Source organism: Chiloscyllium punctatum, chromosome 19 (assembly GCF_047496795.1).
Source record: "Chiloscyllium punctatum isolate Juve2018m chromosome 19, sChiPun1.3, whole genome shotgun sequence".
NCBI classification, from domain to species: Eukaryota; Metazoa; Chordata; class Chondrichthyes; order Orectolobiformes; family Hemiscylliidae; genus Chiloscyllium; species Chiloscyllium punctatum.
Window position 1 is genome coordinate 76,336,062 of NC_092757.1, and position 19,186 is coordinate 76,355,247.

Consider the following 19,186-nt stretch of genomic DNA (forward strand, 5'->3'; position numbering starts at 1 on the left):
GAGATCCCCACTTTTCAGATTGTGCCAGTCAAAAAAAGGCACATTTATGCATGTTCTGTTTTCTGCCAACCAGCCCATCTTCTATGCATGTTTGGATGTCACCACCATTACTTTGAGCTCCTCTTTTTTTTTGTGTGGGACCTTGTCATAAACCTTGCAATTCAAATAGAATGTGTCAATGGACTCCAGTTTATCTGCAGCATATTATTGTTTCAAATAACTCTTAATAATTTGCATAAACATAGTTTTGCAAAGGGAAACCATGCTAACTCCTCTCAGTTACCTTGAGGTTTTCTTCGTGCACAGCATTAACCTCCTTAATGATCAGTTATTATAATTATAAAATGTGCAATGTCTACATCATTTGAACCTGTAGGACATTTTGCAAATATCTGTTGCAGATTTTATATACAAGACTGTGATATGAAACTAGTGTTAACCTCTATAATACACTGCACAGATATTCTGGAGAAATCTCATTCGGCTTACTTTTGAAATGTCACCCGTGAGTTGGCTTATGGCCAGTCTTTTCTTTGTCTCTACAAAGATGAACATTGTAAATGTCTCCATCAACTTGTCTGACACATTAAGTTGTGAATAAAATATAACACATTTTCAGACTGCCAAGTCTTTGAGACTCTAAGAAATGGTTGCTTTGGTTTTCTCTTCCTCTTTGACAATTTTAGAATTCTATGAGGGGTGAGCAGTGTTGTTCTTTAGATAGGACACTCAAATAACCATTATCTAAACATGAATCTTAATTCATTATCTTACCAACAAACTGTTCAAACAGGGGACGCATTACTGCCAAGACTACTCATTTTGTCAATAGTGTGCACTCTTAGAAAAGGTCCTTGGATCATTATTTGGAGTAGGAGCTTTTTTCCAGTTCCATCCAACAATAACCCAGGGTGCTGAGATCAACTACAATGCTCTCACTTCCAGGATTCTGGCTGAGATAAGCCAACTCACCACTACCTTCACAAATAACTGTCTTCCTTTAAGCCCACATCCTGTGTATTCTTTATAAATGCTGAGAGGCCACAACCTTTTGATTTATTTTCTTTTGCTTACTCCAGTAAATAAAATGCTGGTGTTCAGGTTTCCATGTTTGTCCTAGTGATGCTGTTCTCTAGGTCACGTATTATGACACTGGCTGAATCCAGCATCGAATTCTTTCTCCACAACTTGACAATGCTGTCTAGGTCAGTTGTTTTGTTGTTTTCAGTGAGCTATACCAGATAACTTGGCTTTTGTATTGAGTTTTTCTTATGGCATCTTCCTTTCTGAAACCATTTATATCTTTATGGAGTACAATACCACGTACCTTGTCAAAAAAAGTTCCACTAAGATTTTAATCACATTACCATTTTGAACATTTTCGATGCTTTGAAAGCTCAATTACTTGAGTTGGCCAAACACAAAACTTACACAATGCCCACATGTGAACTCTCCGATTGTTTAAATTTTTTTCCGGCTGAGGGACTTTGCAACCGGCCTTACAGATATCATTACTGCTCTGCTAACGTAAGAGAAGCCAAAGAATTTTAAGCTACTTTTGTTCAATGTTACAACAATGAGAGAACACACTTTGTTTCTTTTGAGTAAATATTCCAGATTATTACTTATCTACTATGATACTGCACAGCAAAGAAACTTCATTGTAGTTTGAAGTGTTGAACATTTTAATCAATATAATATAGACCCTTTGTTCTTGGCACAAGCTCTCCAATTTCCTTAAACTACTGTCACTTATTCTTCAAATTATTTCCCTCATTGGGAAGTCATGTTGTGCTGTACAGGGCGTTGATTAGGTCACTTCTGAAATATTGTGTGCAATTCTAATCTCACTTCAGTTGGAAGGATGTTGTGAACCTTCAAAGGGTTCAGAAAAGATTTACAATTATGTTGCCAGGGTTGGAGGGTTTGAGCTTTCGGGAGAGGCTGAATAGGCTGTGGCTGTTTTCCCTGGAGCGTTGGAGGCTATCCATGAGGAATAGGGTAAATAGACAAGGTCTTTTCCCTGGGGTGGGGGGGAAGTCCAGAACTAGAGCATGTAGGTTTAGAGTGAGAGGGGAAAGATATAAAAAGAACCTAAGGGGCAATTTTCACACACAAAGGGTGGTGCTACTGCCAGAGGAAGTGGGTGGAGGTTGGTACAATTACAACGTTTAAAAGGCATCTAGATGGGTATATGAATAGGAAGGGTTTAGAGGGATATGAGCCAATTGCTGGCAAATGGAACTAGGTTAGGTTAGGATATCTAGTTGGCATGGACAAGTTGGTTCGAAGGGTCTGTTTCAGTGCTGTACATCTATTTGTTTAAAATATTACTAGCATGTCCTCCAAGCTGTAGAACTGAGCCACCTTCATAAGCCATGCTGCTGTTTTGGTTAGGGTCCACTCAGTGCTGCTAGGTGGGAAGTTGCTGGATATTGATACAATGATTGGAAGATTGGTGATCTGTGTTCAAGTCAGGTTGGTGTTGTATAGGCCATTAGTTGTGTGGATTCATATTTGTTCAAAAAGTACCTTTTCATCAGTTGTTTGTGTGCTCTGCTTGAACGCAGAACCTTTAATCCTAATGGTTTATTCTGAATGATTTCCTTGGCCGTTTTATCAGTGGTGGTTTGCAGTTGATTTCCACTGTTTAGGCAGTGTGAGGACCCAGGCCAGAGACTACTTCAGCTAGAACAGAAGTCCAACCTATGATATTGGCGCTATTCAGAATCTCACACTCTCCACTTTGCCAACTAATCTAACAAGAACTCTTTCTAACAAGAACATGTTCTAAAATAACTCTTCAAATATAGCTTCTCATGCTTTAAGAGTACATTTGATAGGAGTTATCTGTGCACAAAACCAATAATCTAATAAGACTTTGTCTCTTTCCAATTTCTTACGTCTCAGGGAAGATGTGAGTGACTTGTTCAGATTGCGTAGATGTTTGTGCCATCTGTGCTGATTCATCTTGCCAAAAAAGGTGAAGAGCAATGTTGAAACATTAGCTCATTATTCTGTGGGCAGGGCTTGACTCTCTTTTGTCCCTGTGTTACTTAAAGCTGTGTTTTGTTTTCATGGATTTTATTGGCTTCAATACAATGTTTACAAGCTGCTGGAAACAAGTATTCTGTTCTCCTTCTTCTCTCACACACACACACACACACACACACACACACACACACACACACACACACAAAACCGAGCATGCGTGTGTCTTCTGAAGGGAGTCAAAATTCAAAGGAACCAATTGATTTTGCACTAGCTTGTTATTCACTTCACAAATACACAAAGAACTTTGCAGTTTTAAGTCTAAATCCCCACACAACAATTAATATTTATTATTCTTTTATTGTAATGTCATGAAAGTAACTACGCTGGGAATTACTTCAAAAGACAACAAATGTACTGAGTGAAAAATATATATGTTTGGCTTTTTTTTAGTTTCTAGTTATGCTGAAGTTTTTCACCCTTTTTATTCTGTATACTGTATCATAGATTAACAAGAGAAGAAAGAAGAATAGGATATAAAATGTAAGCTTACAGATGGGAATTGTGAGTTTTAACTTTTTTTTCCCCCTAAGAGATAGGTGCTGTGAAAAATTGCTGATGTAAATGCATGTCACAAAAATACATTTTTTTGTAGAGATCTCTAGTCAACCCTTCTACTCTACCCATAGCGCCCCCCCCAAAAAAAAACTTCACAAGGAATGTTCTGTTGTTTTTGCCCTGTAATATCCAGTTGAAGCATGGTTACTGTCATGGTTAGATTCAATGCTTTTTTGGCTCTGTGATACCTTTAAAGACTTTGTTTCCAAGGTAACTGCTAATTAATGCAACATGATGTTATTTCTGGAGCAATTATGGGCAAAAGCTTTTACCTTTAGAAATAACTGAATTTTTTTGTGATACTTACAATCTTTTAAAATTATTTATTATATTTTCTAAATTGTATTGACTGGAGGGGAGCCAATATATTCGCAGGTAGGTTTGCTAGTGCTATTCGGGAGGGTTTAAACTAGAATGGCAGGGGGCTGGGAAGCATGGCAGCAGGTCAGCAAGTGGAGGGATTGAGGTGATGGTAGATAATAGGACCAGAAAGGAAGGGCAGGCAGAGACAGGTGAATGAACATCATGGTACTAATGGACTGAAGTGTGTTTATTTCAACACAAGGAGTATTGTAAGTAAAGCAGATGAGTTTACAGTCAGAATCAGTACTTGGGACTGTGATGTTGTGGCCATTACAGAGACTTGATTGAGAGAGGGGCAGGACTGGCTGCTTATCGTTCCAGGTTTTCGTTATTTTGGATGAGAGAGAGAGGAAGGCAAAAGAGGTGGAAGATCATGGAGAATGTCGTATCTGCACTCTGAGGACATACTGGAGGGCTCATCCGCTGAGGCAATATGGTTAAGAACTCAAAAATAAGGTGTGTGCAGTCACACTAATAAGATTGTTCTATAGGCTCCCGAACAGTCGCTGAGACTTTGAGGAACAAATGTATAGGCAGTTTATGGAAAGATGCAGTAACAACACAGCTGCCATAGTGGGGGACTTCAGCTTCCCCAGTGTTGACTGGGATTCCCTTCCAGCAAGAGGCTGAGATGGGGCTGTATTTAGGTGCATCCAAGAGGATTTCTTGAAATAGTATGTGGATAGTCCAACTAGAAGAGGGGCCATTCTGAACCTTGTATTGGCTAATGAACCTGGCCAGATGACTGACCTTTTTAGTGGGAGAGAACTTTGGAAGCAGTGATCACAACTCCTTAAGTTTTAAGACAGTTATGAATAAGGATAAGTCGGGACCTTGTGGGAAGATACTAAAGTGGGGGAGGGGAAATTACATCAGTATTAGGCAGGAGCTAGGGTATGGTAATTGGGAGGAGCTGTTATCGGGCAAGTCCGCATGTGGCAGTTGTTTAAAGACCTCCTGATCAGAGTTCAAGACCAGCATGTTCCAGTAAAGTGGAATACCAAGGATGGCAAGGTAAGGGACCCTTGGATGATGAGGAAGGATGTGAATTTGGTCAAAAGGGGAAAAAAAACAGATGTGGAGTTTAGGAAGCTAAATTCGAATAGGGCCCATGGAGAAGATAAAGAAAGCAGGAAAGAACTGAAGAAGGGAATTAGGAGAACAAGAACAGGCCATGATATAACCTTGACAAGAGAATCCCAAGGCAGAAGGGATTAATTTAATTTGGCATCGTGTTCAGTGCAGCATCATTGGTCAAAGGGCCTGTTCCTGTACTGTACAGTTCTATGTGCTTAATGTTGCTTGCAGTAAATTAAGACAAGAATTGGAGAATAAACAGGAAAAGTGATGAATAAGTTGGCCTTCAGCAGGCAGAGCTTCCAGCACTGCAAGACTCTAGTTCTGTTAGTTTAACCAGATTTTCCTTTTGGCATAGAAGGGGAAGAGAGTTCACTTGTGTCATAATGGTACTGTGATAGAGATGGTGAATATGATTTTCTCTACTAAAATGTGTTGCTGGAAAAGCGCAGCAGGTCAGGCAGCATCCAAGGAGCAGGAGAATCGACGTTTCGGGCATAAGCCCTTCTTCAGCTCCTTGGATGCTGCCTAACCTGCTATGCTTTTCCAGCAATACATTTTCAGCTCTGATCTCCAACATCTCCAGTCCTCACTTTCTCCTATATGATTTTCTCTAGTTTGCTTATCGTTGTTCTTCATGTATCCCAATTAAGGGGTAGTTAGTCCAGTTGGCTGGACAGCTGTGTTTGTGATGGATAGTGATGATGACAGCAAGGGTTCAATACTCACTTCTGGAATGCAGAACAACTCCTCGCTTTGTTTTTCTCCATTGCTGATCATCATCTTAAATCTCTCTTTCCCCTGTCTCCCAACAACGTGAGAGGAGTTTATGGACTAACCAGTAGTTAGGTTCAAGTCCATCCAACTATATCTTCACTTACAGAAAGTCCAGTTTTCTTCACCTCTGAACTGCCAGAAAATACATTGACTCCCAACCAGGTAACATCCTAATTTTAAAATTCCCATCCTTGTTTTACAACTCCCACTCTGACCTTGCTCTACCATTTTCTTTGATTTTACAAACGTCCATAATATCGGTAATCTAATTTAGGCCTTGAGACCATCCTGATTTTAATTGCTGCACTATTGGTGGACTTCATTTGCTTGGGACTTGAGCTGTGCAATTTCCTCCATGTGCTTCTCCACCTGTCTATCTTGCCTTGCTACTCTAAGATGTTCTTTAAAATCTATATCTTTGATCAAGCCTTTGATCATCATCTGCCCTAGTGTCTTTTTTTTTTGTGTTGCTTCCTCCTATTTTTGTTGTACTGTAATAGTCTTGAGTTGCTTTATTAAGTTAAAGATACTGTATATTGCTTGGAAAAGTAAAATAGCTGTTTCTTTTTCTTGTTGGAGTATAGATCATCTTGTAGATACTTGAGTATTATCTGTATACTCGTAACTTTTAACCAAAGAATTTTTTATATTTTAAAATGTTAACTAAAAAATGGTGACTACCTTTTGGGTTTCGGCATATGTTGTAGCTGGGTTCTGTAAATGGGTCTCCAGAAAGATATATTGTAACACTTGGTGGTAAAGCAAAGGATGCCTCTGTGCAAAAAGTCAGAGTTTAACACACATTTTCCTGCTGGAGAGATGGATGAAATATTGCCAAAAGTACTAAACAAATAGCTGTGGACAAAGAATCTACTTCCTGTGTTCTTTCTTTATAGCCATGATTGTGACCATGAATGGAGAGGGAGGATGCTGTAACTAAAAGAAAAAAAAACTCTTGGCATTCTCTGTGGTAATTAATAAATGGGCACAGATCTCTATTTATTCACACTTAGTCTTTATTCATATTCACAGCATCGATATTTCCTGTTGTCAGTCAGTGCTAAGAAATATGGAAGCTGCGAATGTATCGGATAAAAGTCTGTAGTTATTTATTGTCAAGCTTACTTTATTATTATTATCATCAGACAAATCAGAAGTGATGTTGCATGGTAAAGCATTACTGAAATGTTTTCTCAATCAAATATATAATAAGTGCCAGTGAGGTTTTTAAGGGCCATTGTTTTTCAATTTCAGTGTGTCACAGGTCAGTCTGACCTTGACCACACAACATGCAAAGGGAAAAGCAGATTATGTAATGCATCTGAGTTCTGATTGATATTTCGAACTTAATAAAAAGGGAATTGTAGTGTGACTACTTATTGTTGATGAAACACAAATCAGCCATCTGCATTTTAGAGTTTTTTTGTATTTTGGTGACTAAGTCCATTTTAGATAACCAAAAACACCATTAATTTAACATGGCAAAATAATCACTGTAGTCCCTTTTCCAATTAATGCACTTTACTTCTTTTATTTGTGCTTTTGTTAAAATATTTCTTATTTTTATATGGTTAAGATCCAATGTGGTAGCATCGAGATGGGCGGACACTTTCGTTTGGATATTCGATTTTACCTTCAACAAGGGAAGCCATACTGATCTAACGCTGTGCTCTTAAGGAGATTTTGTTTAAATCTATAATTTTAATGAGTCTGCTATTTAAACAAACTAACCTTTGCATTCTGCAAATTACAGGTTAAACTGAGAAGGACTAAACCCTTACCATCACATAAATACTGTATGTGTATGAAATCCCAGCAATAAACAAGGTCCCAAACAGCTTCTGCGGTCGCATGAGCATTTGTCAGTTTCTGGAAACTCATTGTGGCGATAGAAAGACAGAAGCACTGCCTCGCGCATGCATTTACTTTTCTCTGCCATTTTTTTTCATGAGCGGCCCGGTAAAGTGACTGGAGTAGTGAAAACACTTACTTTTGCAAAGGGTTGTGTAAGTAACCCTTATCTAAAAAATATCCAGTGGCTGATGCTTGAGGTGCTTGTGTTTCTTTGTTTTTGCCAGCATTTTCACATGTTCTTCAGTATGGGTAAATTGAATACACATACCTCTTTGATGTAATGTTTTTGCAGGACCTTGAGATCATCTTCAGATAATCCGAAATTTGGATAATTGATATCCGGATAATTGAGGTTCCTCTGTATATGGTTTCAATTTGTGGTTTGACTAATATTTTCCAGTGTCGTATCAGATTTTCAAACCTAAATTCTATTCCCTCTTTTATAAAGTAAATGTTTTACTCGTTAGTGCAATTGCAGTATTACATTGAGTACTGTACATTAAATATTGGTAAACTACTTTAATGATTTTTAATTTTTTTCATTTAATGCAATGCCTTATTTAGCAAAGGATCGGCTAAGCATCAAATAGGGATTGTCATCAGTTTACAAATAAATTCCCCTCTGCTGAATCTTTTCTGAGTTTTTTCAAACCCCTGTTTACTTTGACTTTGGGTATAAATCCATACATTCAACTTCTGAAACTATTTAAAAATAACTGTTAATACCTTTTTATATTCACTTTCATTGCCAATTTTTATTGTTTCCCATATCTTGTTGGGGCATGGTTACCTGAAATTTACCCTCAGTTTGTGCTTTCTGATCCCCAATCTTTAATTGTAAGTACTACCTTGTCATCATTCCTACATCCAAGACATTATTAATATGCATTAATTCCATTCCCTGTGTAAAAACTTTCATTTGTATGATCTGCATCTCATAAGCCTGACTTTTTTTTTTGTTATTGTAGAATCATACTTTCAAAATAAACTTCCTTTAATTTAGAATTTTTCCACTACATAACTAGGTTCTCGGAATCATGCTTATTTTTTGGCCTTTTTGTAAAATGTGTTCAATATTTAGTCTTTGTTTCTTCCACTTTTCAGGCCTGGCCTTCCAGTTTAATGGACTGAAAAATATTCAGTGACTTACACTTGCTTTTGCTCTAATTTCCTAAAGCATCCTGAATATTATCAAACCTATTGTTTATGACTACTGTACCATCAGACTCCTCCCCCAGCCCCCCCAATGATCAGTTCATTACAAATTAGGTTATGGGATGGGTCAAATTGAGAAAGTACATTCCGATGAGAAAAAGCAGTTCCAAGGGACAGGCCCACCATCTGCAATTTAGTTAAGTTAAAGCTAAAGATTATATCAAACAAACAAAATCATGTAATTGTGCAAAGACAGATGGCAGATTGAATAGAATATTTTTTTAAAAAGCAAAACATGATGAAAATGTTAATGAATGTCAAATCAGTGAGAAAATTATCTCAATGTCCAAAAACACTAAGTTTTTGTGCAGTTTAATAAGGGAAGGAATTCACACAATGATTGTCCTCCAGAAAATGAGTCTGGGGAATTTAGTTATGGAGAAGAATGAGTTGGCAGATGAGTTGAACGGGTGTATTGCATCACTCTTTGCTATAAGGGATACAAGTCTAACATCCTGAGAAATAATTGTAAGTTAAGAAAAACTTTGGAAAATTCCAAACTCGGGAAGTAGTACTGAGGACATTTTTGGAAATGCTAGCTGACTATAATTAAAAAGAAGTGCCTAAAGAGGTAGTTAATTTGTTGGTTTTGAGTTTCCAAAATTCCCTAGATTTTGGGAAGGTTCCATTAGATTGGAAAATAACAAAAACAACTGCTTCATTGAAAAAAGCAGAGAGTTGGAGAACAGGACTACAAGCCAGTTAGCTAACATCTTTCATTGAGGAAAAATATTAGAATCTATTATTGATGATATAATATGGCACTGATGTGTGTTTTTGTCTCCGGAGAGATATCTTTATTTGATTTGACAATGCTTGTTATCCCTCATGACATAACAAACTAGGGTACATTGATATTGAAAGATTCCCAGATGGGGCAACATGGTGACTCAGTCATTAGCGCGGCTGCCTCACAGCACTAGGGACCCGATTTCAGTTCCAGCGTTGGGCAACTGTCTGTGGAATTCGCTCATTCTCCCCTTGTCTGTCTGGGTTTCCTCCCACAATCAAAGATGTGCAGGTTACGGGAATTGGCCATGCTGAATTACCCTATAGCGGCCAGGGATGTGCAGGCTAGGTGAATTAGTCATGGGAAATGCAGGGTTGGGGGGGGGGGGGGGCTGCTAGGTTGGGATGGGATGCTCTTTGGAGGATTGGCATGGACATGGGATGAATGGCCTGCTTCCACACTGCAGGGAATGTTTGTTTATTACAGCTTCCTAATGTATACAGATATTTCGTCACAGGCACTTCAGTGTATGGGTGCACATTTTAGCTATTTGGTTGCAAAACGTAGTAAGCTTCCCGCAGCGTGTCATGCTTCAAATAGCCTAAGTTAAGATGGAGTCTGAGACCTAATATCTTCTGGTCACATGCTATGATACAGTGATGATCTCATGAGCATGTTCATGCTGACATACTGAGACTTAATGTACTTGGCACTTGGAGAAATTCATGTTAAATGGGCCGAATAGCTTAACTATGACATTTAACTAATTTATTGATGTTCTTAAAGCAATAATCTAGGTTGAGGACATTTGATTAAATGCAACATCAGAGGTTGTTATGAAAAATAAAGGTTGTGAAAAATGTTAGCATGGTTAGAAGAATGGCTAGCTAATGAAAATAAACAGTAGGCAAAAATTGATGATGTTTTTCTGTTTGGCAAGGTGGTTAATGGTCCCTAGCCAGATAACAAAATAATAACAGAAGTTTAGCTGTCTGTTCTGGGATCATAATACCAGTTCTGAGGAAATGTCACCAGACCCGAAATGTTAGTTTTGCTTTCTCTGCACAGATGCTGCCAGACCTGCTGAGCTTTTCCAAGGTTAAGAATCACACACCAGGTTATAGTCCAACAGTTTTAATTGGAAGCACACTAGCTTTCGGAGCGCTACTCCTTCATCAGGTGGTGTGGACCTGTTGGACTATAACCTGGTGTTGTGTGATTTTTAACTTTGTGCACCCCAGTCCAACACCAGCATCTCCAAATCATGAGCTTTTCCAGCAACTTCTATTTTTGTTTGTTGATCATAACAGTAAGAAGCAGCAGAAATTGTTACACCATTGAGCACCTCTGTAAGAAATGTGTTTGCTTCTTATCATGATTGATAATGCTTGGCTTTGAGTCGCCATGTTCTTGTAATGGCAAAATTAAGATAAAGCACTTCTTATGGTGATGATCCGCTTATCTCCAGCAGATGTTGACGTTAAATTCAGCATGACAGTCTTGATAGCACAATATGGTGGCTCAGTGGCTAGCATTGCTGCCTCATAGCACCAGGGATACAGGTTTGTTTCCTCCCTCCGGCAACTGACTGTGTGAAGTTAGCACATTCTTGCCATGACTGCATGGGATCCCTCTCAGGTGCTCCAGATTCCTCCCACAGTTCAAGACTGTATAAATTAGGTGGATTGGACATAGGAATACAGAGTTACAAGGACAGAGTGGGGTGCTGTTGGAAGGTCCCTGTGGACCCGAGCCAAATGACCTGCTTCCACACTGTGCAGGGATTCTATGAGTGGTATGCTCTGGGTGTCTGTGCTAGGCCTAGATGTTTTAGAATTTGTATAAATGACTTTCATAGGGGTATATTGTTATATTGCTAACTTTCACACAAAGATAGACAGCAAAGTAGTTGTAAAGAGGAAGTTGTAAAGAGGAATCTGTAAGCCTCCAGAAGGATACAGATAGATGAAGTGAATGGGCAAAAATCTGGCAAATGTGAAATTGTCCATTTTGATTGGAAGAAATAGAGCTATTTATTTTAGTGGTAGGAGGATGCAGAAGGCAATGGTGGTCCTAGTGAATGAATCGCAGGGTTAATATGCTGGTAAGTAATTAGGAATGCTAATGGAATTTCATTGTGGGCAACTGAATACAAAAGTAAAGAGGTTTATGCTTCAGCTTTATACAGGAGAATGGCGAGACCATGTTGGGAATGCTGTACAGTATTGGTTCCTTAATTAAGGAAGTATGCAAATTGTGACAATTCTATGAATTTAAGAGGTGTATTTCGACCTTTTTTTGAGAGATTTTAGGACAGTGATTTCGAGCTGTCAATATGAATCCAATAAAGTAAACTGCAAGTTGGAACAATCGAAGCACCCTGAATGGGTGGGTTCAAACCCTCTCAGAACCAGCATTTTTAGCTTTAATCTTTCAGTAGCAGTTACTGCTGGGCTCTTCAAAACTGGATGTAGCTGTTTTTTCCTCTCGATTACAACTAAGAGCTGGGAGTTCTCTTCCTGCTACTTGAGTTGCATACGAGACAGGCAAATTCAGTGAAACAGACTTTGTTAAAGGTATGTTATGGGACGTTACTATATCGAAACAGTTAATTTAGTAAAACAATGTATTAATCTGTTAAGTTTAGTTATTCCAATTTCTTCCTTCTTTTGTTGTCTTTTAAATGTATGAATGAAGTAAGTTTTGCTTCAAGATTGGTAGTTTGATCCATTGAATTGCATCTGGAACGCAATGCCTGGCACTTCAAGAAAAAGTTAAGGTCTAGGCTGTCATCTTAATCTATTTTGAGGGGGTTTGGCCTGGTCAATAACAAAATGCATTGCAAGTAGTTCAGACAAGATTTCCCAAACTAATACCTGGAAGGAGTGGGTTGCCTAATGAGTATGGGTGGATAGGCTATGCTTGAATCTGCTGGTGTTTACTAGGGTGAGGTGATTTTGTTGAGAAGCGTGTGACCCTGAGGGTTCCAGACTAGGTCAATGTGAAGCCATGTTTTCTTTGTGGTAAAATCTAGAACTAGGAGACACATTTTAAAAATAAGGCATACCTATTTAAGACCACGCTGAGGCAACAACCTTTCTTTTAGTTTAGTCTTGGAATTCTATTTTAGAAAAGACAGTGGCAGCAGACTCTTTAAATATTCTTAAGGCAGAGATGGATAGATGCTTGGTAAGCAAGAGGATGGAAGGTTATCTGGAGTTGGTGGGAATGTGGAGCCACATCCTCAGAAACTGGGAAGCTCAATGCACATCAGTCAGTATGCTAACGCATGGCTTCTGCTTCAGGGAGAAAAATGTAGAAAATGTTGTTGTGAAGTTGAAGTTACAATCAGAACAGCTATGATCTTATTAAATAGCAGAACAGGCTTGAGTGGTCCATTAGCTTACTCCTATTGCTAACCTGTAGGTTCATATGTATTTTCCTTTGTTTTCCTCCTTTTGATTTGGATCAATATTCTGATCTTTTAAATTATTCCAAAAGGTTACTTCAGAATAATTGACTTAATCATGAAAAGTATGGAAAGTATTTATATTTTCTGCAGTATTGCTTTTGTTGGATTGTTTGTTTCATATTTTACATCTTTCAAAACCATTTGAACCTCTGCAGACATTGATTCACAACATTACTTAAAAGGGTCCCCTTGTTCATGAGAGCATTTGAAAGATTCCTCTGCAATCCGATTCACATGACAGATTTTTTGTTTAGTCTATCTCAGAGGTTATAAATGATGAGATGTTGTCTCATTTATGTCTATGAAGAAAACTGAATGAAATGCTTTGAAAAGGAATCAACTTCAAAAAACACACCAAAAAGACAAACATTATTAGGAATTATTTAAGCAATTTTTTTTAAACAAGTTTTTATTAAGGGATATCTGTTTCCCTTTGACTCGGTTGATTACAGTACAGTCCTTCCTGCTGCCTTCAAGAATGATTATCTTCTATTCCTCCATTCAGGCTGGTGGTGCAATTCTTGCCAACATGAAGGTCCTCTTCCACCTGCTGATTTAAAGAAAATTGTAACATTTTATACATTGCCACTTATAGTCGTGCAAACTACCTTTTGGAAAAGGAGAAGATGAGTGTGGCGCTGGAAGAGCACGGCCGGTGAGGCAGCATCCGAGGAGCAGGAGAACCGACGTTTCAGGCATAAGCCCTTCATCAGGAATAAGACTTGTGGGCCAAGGGGGCTGAGTGATAAATTGGAGAGGGGTGGGGCTGGGGTGGTGGGGAAGGTAGCTGGGAATGCGATAGGTAGATGAAGGTAGGGGGAGTGATAGGGTAAAGCAGAAAGGTGGGAAGGAAGATGGATAAGTAGCAGCGTTCAAGAGGGCGGTGGCAAGTTGAAAGGTTGGGACTGGGGTAAGGTGGGGGTGAGAGGGGAAATAGGGTAACTGGTGAAATCCACATTGATCCTATGTAGTTGGAGTGTCCCAAGGTGAACGATGACACGTTCTTCCTCCAGGCATTGGGTTGTTCGTGTTTGTTGATGGCGGAGGCCCAGAATCTGCATGTCCTTGGCAAAGTGGGAGGGGCAGTTGAAGTGTTCAGCCACAAGGTGGTGGGGTTGGTCAGTGTGGGTGTCCTAGAGATGTTCTCTGAAATGATCCTCAAGTTGGCGTCCTGTCTCCCCAGTGTAGAGGAGATGGCTTTGGGTGCAACAGACCATTCCCTCCATGACTCCCTTGTTAGGTTCATGTCCTCTCCAACCTACCGTCCTCTCACTTGCCATTGCAAGAAGTGCAAAACCGGTGCCCACCACCAACACCCCCACCTCTGTCCAAGGCCCCAAAAGATCCTTCCACATCCAACAGAAATTTACCTGTACTTCCACAGCTGTGACCTAATGCATCTGTTACACCTGATGTGATCATCTCTACGTTGGGGAGGCAGGACGCCAACTTGCACTTAGTTTGAGGTAACATCTTTGAGACACCTGCACATACCAACCCCACTGCCCTGTGATTGTTCACTTTAACGTTCCCTCCTGCTCTGCCAAGGACATGCAAGTCCTGGGCCTTCTCATCCCCAAACCCTAACTATCTGACCCCTGGAGGAAGAACGCTTCATCTTTCGCCTTGGGACCTTCCAACCACATGGGAACAATGTGGATTTCACCAATTTCCCCATTTCCCCTCCCCCATCTTATCCCAGTCCCAACCTTCCAACTCTTCACAGCGCTCATCTGTCCGTTTTCCTTCCCACTATCTGCTCTACCCTCCTCTCTGACCTATAACTTTCACCCCCACCTTCATCTACCTATTGCACTCCCAGTTACCTTTCCCCACCCCTCCCCTCCCATTTATCTCTCAGCCCCCTTGGCTCATAAACCCTTCATCAGGAATGAGGCTTATGCCTGAAACGTCGACTCTCCTCTTCCTCGGATGTTGCCTGACCGGCCGTGCCATGCTCTATCTTTGAAAGAGGATCTGGAATAAATAATCTATAGGATGTGCTGCAGGGATGAGACTATCTAAGCCAAGAATTAACATTGTCCACAATAATTTTATGCTGGCATCAGAACAGTTAGTGACTTATAAGAAATGCCCTTCCGTCTCTGACATGAATATTTGGGGTAAAACATGGATTGGCTAGTCTATAAACTTGAAAATTGATCAGTTTGTAAGGTATTTTAGCGCAGTTACTGCCAGTGTAGTTCTTGAACAAATTGAATGGATATTGGATACCACATTTATTTTCTTCTGATATTACTGCCTTAACAGGTGTAGGCAATTGTTATGAACATTATTCCATCGTCAACAAACCAAATGAAATTAAAATTTATAATCATCATACATTGCTCAACAACTTCTGTCGACCTTTAACTTACTTTAGATTGGAACATTCCTGGCTTTTGTTGCTTCAAAGCCATGTCCTAATCACTGTGGGCATTTTCAAGAGGAGAGGCGAAAAATAAATCACTTAATTTGATTGTGGAGTTAAGCTTTATATTCCTAATGAATGTAAGCATAGTGTCAATTTGTCTGGAGTGTCTGTAGCAATCCAGCACTCCCTCTGTTTTGATAAAGTCTGCACCTGTGGCCTTCTTGGAAAATTTAATATGTGTAGGACCTGTTTATCACCTAAATTCAAACAAATAGAATTGTATATCATGGCAAGATTCACTGCAAAATTAGCAGTGTTGTTCAGACACAAGTTTCGGAAAATATTTCTATGAAATACTTAGTTCCTTTTTACTGATGGGTGGTGAGAGAGATAAGAATTACAGTTGTGATGTGTGTAAATTGAGTCTGAAAGACAGGCACAATACCGTGACTAACTTTTTTTTACTTTTGTTGGCGTAAGACATAAGCCAAGATGCCTCTGAGGATATTTAGTGAGAGAGAAAAGCATATCCTAAGCAAGCTGGGAAAAGACCACAAATTATAATACTTAGTATGTGAACCAGGATCGCAACTGATGCAAAAGATTTTGAACACAAGGGGAAATGGCAGAAGAAGATCCAGAGGGCATCATCTTGAGGCTAAAAGAAGCTGTTAATGATGGAGAAGAGATCAAGACATTTATTACTGAAGGTATGAAAATTAGAAATTAGGATTGGAAGATGTGGTTAATTCACTCTGTACAGTGGAACAAACCACTCTGGCCAGCGTGGAGGCAGCACAAGTGTGACATTTGTGTGGTTTGAATTAATTATAACTTGTGGAGGTATGAGGCAGGGGCTGGCTGGAATTTTATTTGAAACATGAACCAAATAGATGAAGAAGAGTTCTCCAAGAGACCACTGCAAAAAAAATCGAGAGATAAAATGCATTTCGACTGCTTCAAATTTGAAGCATTGGGGCATCACGAATTGATGAAGGTCACTGAGGGCACTGCTGATGTGAGAACAGGCCGTTGTTTAGGATTTCATCTGTGAAGTAACATTTTAAAGAAGCTACAGAATCTGTGGAGAGAAAAACAGTTCGTTTCAAATGAAATATATCTTCAGAAGAAGTCATACCTGACTCGATGTTGACTCTGTTTTCCACAGATGCTGCTAAAGCTGCTGAGTTTTTCCAGCATGTTTTGTTTTTATTTTAGACATCCAGCATTGACAGGATTTTGCTTTCAAGGAAATTTTTTAAACTTTTCCTGTGGAAGTAGAAGTCCCAAGGTGCTTCATAGTTAAACATTGGATATTTAACAGTAAAATAGTTCAGAAGGGACATGTGTGGCTTGATGGGAGATGTGGGTTCAAGGAGATTTGTAAAGGAGAGCATGAGTAAGGTGAGACAAAAATGTTGAGGTAGAAGAGGTCAATGCAGCTAAATGGATTATGAAATTTGAGAGAGCAGCTAACAGCGCCATTGTCAGTAGTGTGGCAAAGAAGGAGGAAGGCACAGATCCAGAGTGAAAAGAAGAACAGAAGTTAGAATTTTAAGAATTGGGATAGAGAACTGCACAAATTTTAAACCTCAGCCAGTTCTAATTTGACTAATCTTAGAAATGTTAGTGCTACGAATTCTATATTTAAATACTGCGAATCAAGGGTGTTGTTGATGTGGCTTGCAGCTGAAGGAAGAACACCATTCGATGCAATGCTTTTCTTGTTCAACGGTTTCACATTTGCTTCAAGATTTATATGAATACCAGCCCCTTGAAAGGGATACTAGAAAGTAGCTGATGTCCCTGCACTCAAAGCCCTGGAAGAAATCAATAGGAGAAGGAGGAAAACATGACAATAGCAATGTGATGTTAATGGCCGCTGAATAAATAAGTGACAAACAAACTGATATTGTTCGTGAAGCCACAGTTAACACAGTGCTTGAACCATTATGGTGACTTTCTTAATGCAAATTCCAGACCAGTATGGATTCTTGTTATTAAGTTGTGCATAACCACAGGCATCAAACTATCATCCACTATGGCCAGTGGCACAAACCTATTGTAGTTATCATTATCCTTTGTAGTAAAAGCCTGGTTAACAATCATTTGATTGGTTCTAAGTTGGGTCATTTGGTCAATAACATTCCCAGAAAATGGACCAAACCTGATTGTGTACTTCCCACTCTCAGGTTCTAAGTAAAAAGAGGAATATGATTATCTATAAACTCTGTTCTCTGTTTGTAATGAGTTTGTCTGGTTAGAAAGTGGATATACTCATTACCCAATCAGTGATCACTCAAGTACATCACCAAAGCCATATTGATATGTGGTCCAGCTCTCCGTCCACGTTATCTTGCTACCTCTGGTGCTACTTTTAATCACTATCCAGCCACTGTCGCTTCTCCTGAACCAGTTGACCACAAGTGGAGGGGATTGGACAGGTTGAATGACGAAAATCCCAGAAGTAGCATTCCTGTTCTTTCGTATAATTTCTATGCAGTCGTGTAGCACTAAAAACAACACAATCACGATATCAGTTTTATTCCATACACTATAATCCCTAGAAAGAAAGGAACTAGGTTTGTGGTCACTCTCAAATAATAGCATCATCTCAAATGAATACAATAAGCTGAACAACTCCAGGTTTTGTAACTCAAGGATGAAAAAGTCTTAAAGGCCTTTCATCTCATTGAAGCAAGCCATCTAATATATTTATCTTCACTACTTTGCTTGAGAAAATGTTCCACATGCATGTTTGTCTTTCTGCAAATAAATTCATTCTAATAACCTTTTGAAAGCTATTTCTCATTCATTTAAATTTATGCACTTTGATCCTCAGGTCTGATATATTATGTGAGATGCTGCATTTTGGGAAAGCAAATCTTAGCAGGACTTATACACCTTAATGGTAAGATCCTAGGGAGTGTTGCTGAGCAAAGAGACCTTTGGAGTGTAGGTTCATAGCTCCTTGAAAGTGGAGTAGCAGGTAGATAGGCTAGTGAAGAAGGTGTTTGGTATGCTTTCCTTATCGTTCAGAGTATTGAGTATAGGAGTTGGGAGGTCATGTTGCGGCTGTAAAGGACATTGATTAGGCCACTGTTGGAATATTGCATGCAATTCTGGTCTCCTTCTTGTGAAACTTGAAAGGGTTCAGAAAAGATTCACAAGGATTGGAAGATTTGGGCTATAGGGAGAGGCTGAACAGGCTGGGGCTGATTTCCCTGGAAGGTCGGAGGCTGAGGGGTGACCTTATAGTGGTTTACAAAATTATGAGGGGCATGGATAGAATAAATAGGCAAAGTCTTTTCCCTGAGGTCCACCAGAACTAGAGGGCATAGGTTTAGAGTGAGAGGGGAAAGATGTAAAAGAGACACAAGGGGCAACGTTTTCACACACAGGGTGGTACATGTATGGAATGAGCTGTCAGAGGAAGTGGTGGAGGCTGGTTCAATTGCAACATTTAAGAGGCATTTGGATGGGTATATGAATAGGAAGGGTTTCGAGGGAAATGGGGTGGGTGCTGGCAGGTGGGACTAGATTGGGTTGGGATAGCTGGTTGGCATGGGCGGGTTGGACCTAAGGGTCTGTTTCCATGCTATACATCTCTATGACTCTATAAATGAAAAAGACTTGAATATTATGTGAAATGATATCAGTATTTTGAACAAAATAGACTTTTAATTAGTATACTATGTTTTAATTAATCTGTACA

General features: G+C 39.3%; 1 protein-coding gene and 1 pseudogene across 1 annotated transcript in view; one reads left to right on the forward strand and one right to left on the reverse strand.

Moving 5' to 3' along the window:
• The window catches only part of ssh2a (slingshot protein phosphatase 2a), a 168,306-nt gene that overhangs the window by 15,815 nt on the left and 133,305 nt on the right, over window positions 1-19,186 (forward strand). The gene's annotated exons all lie outside the window — the stretch shown is intronic.
• On the reverse strand, window positions 17,402-18,081 carry LOC140491254 (fibrinogen-like protein 1-like protein; annotated as a pseudogene).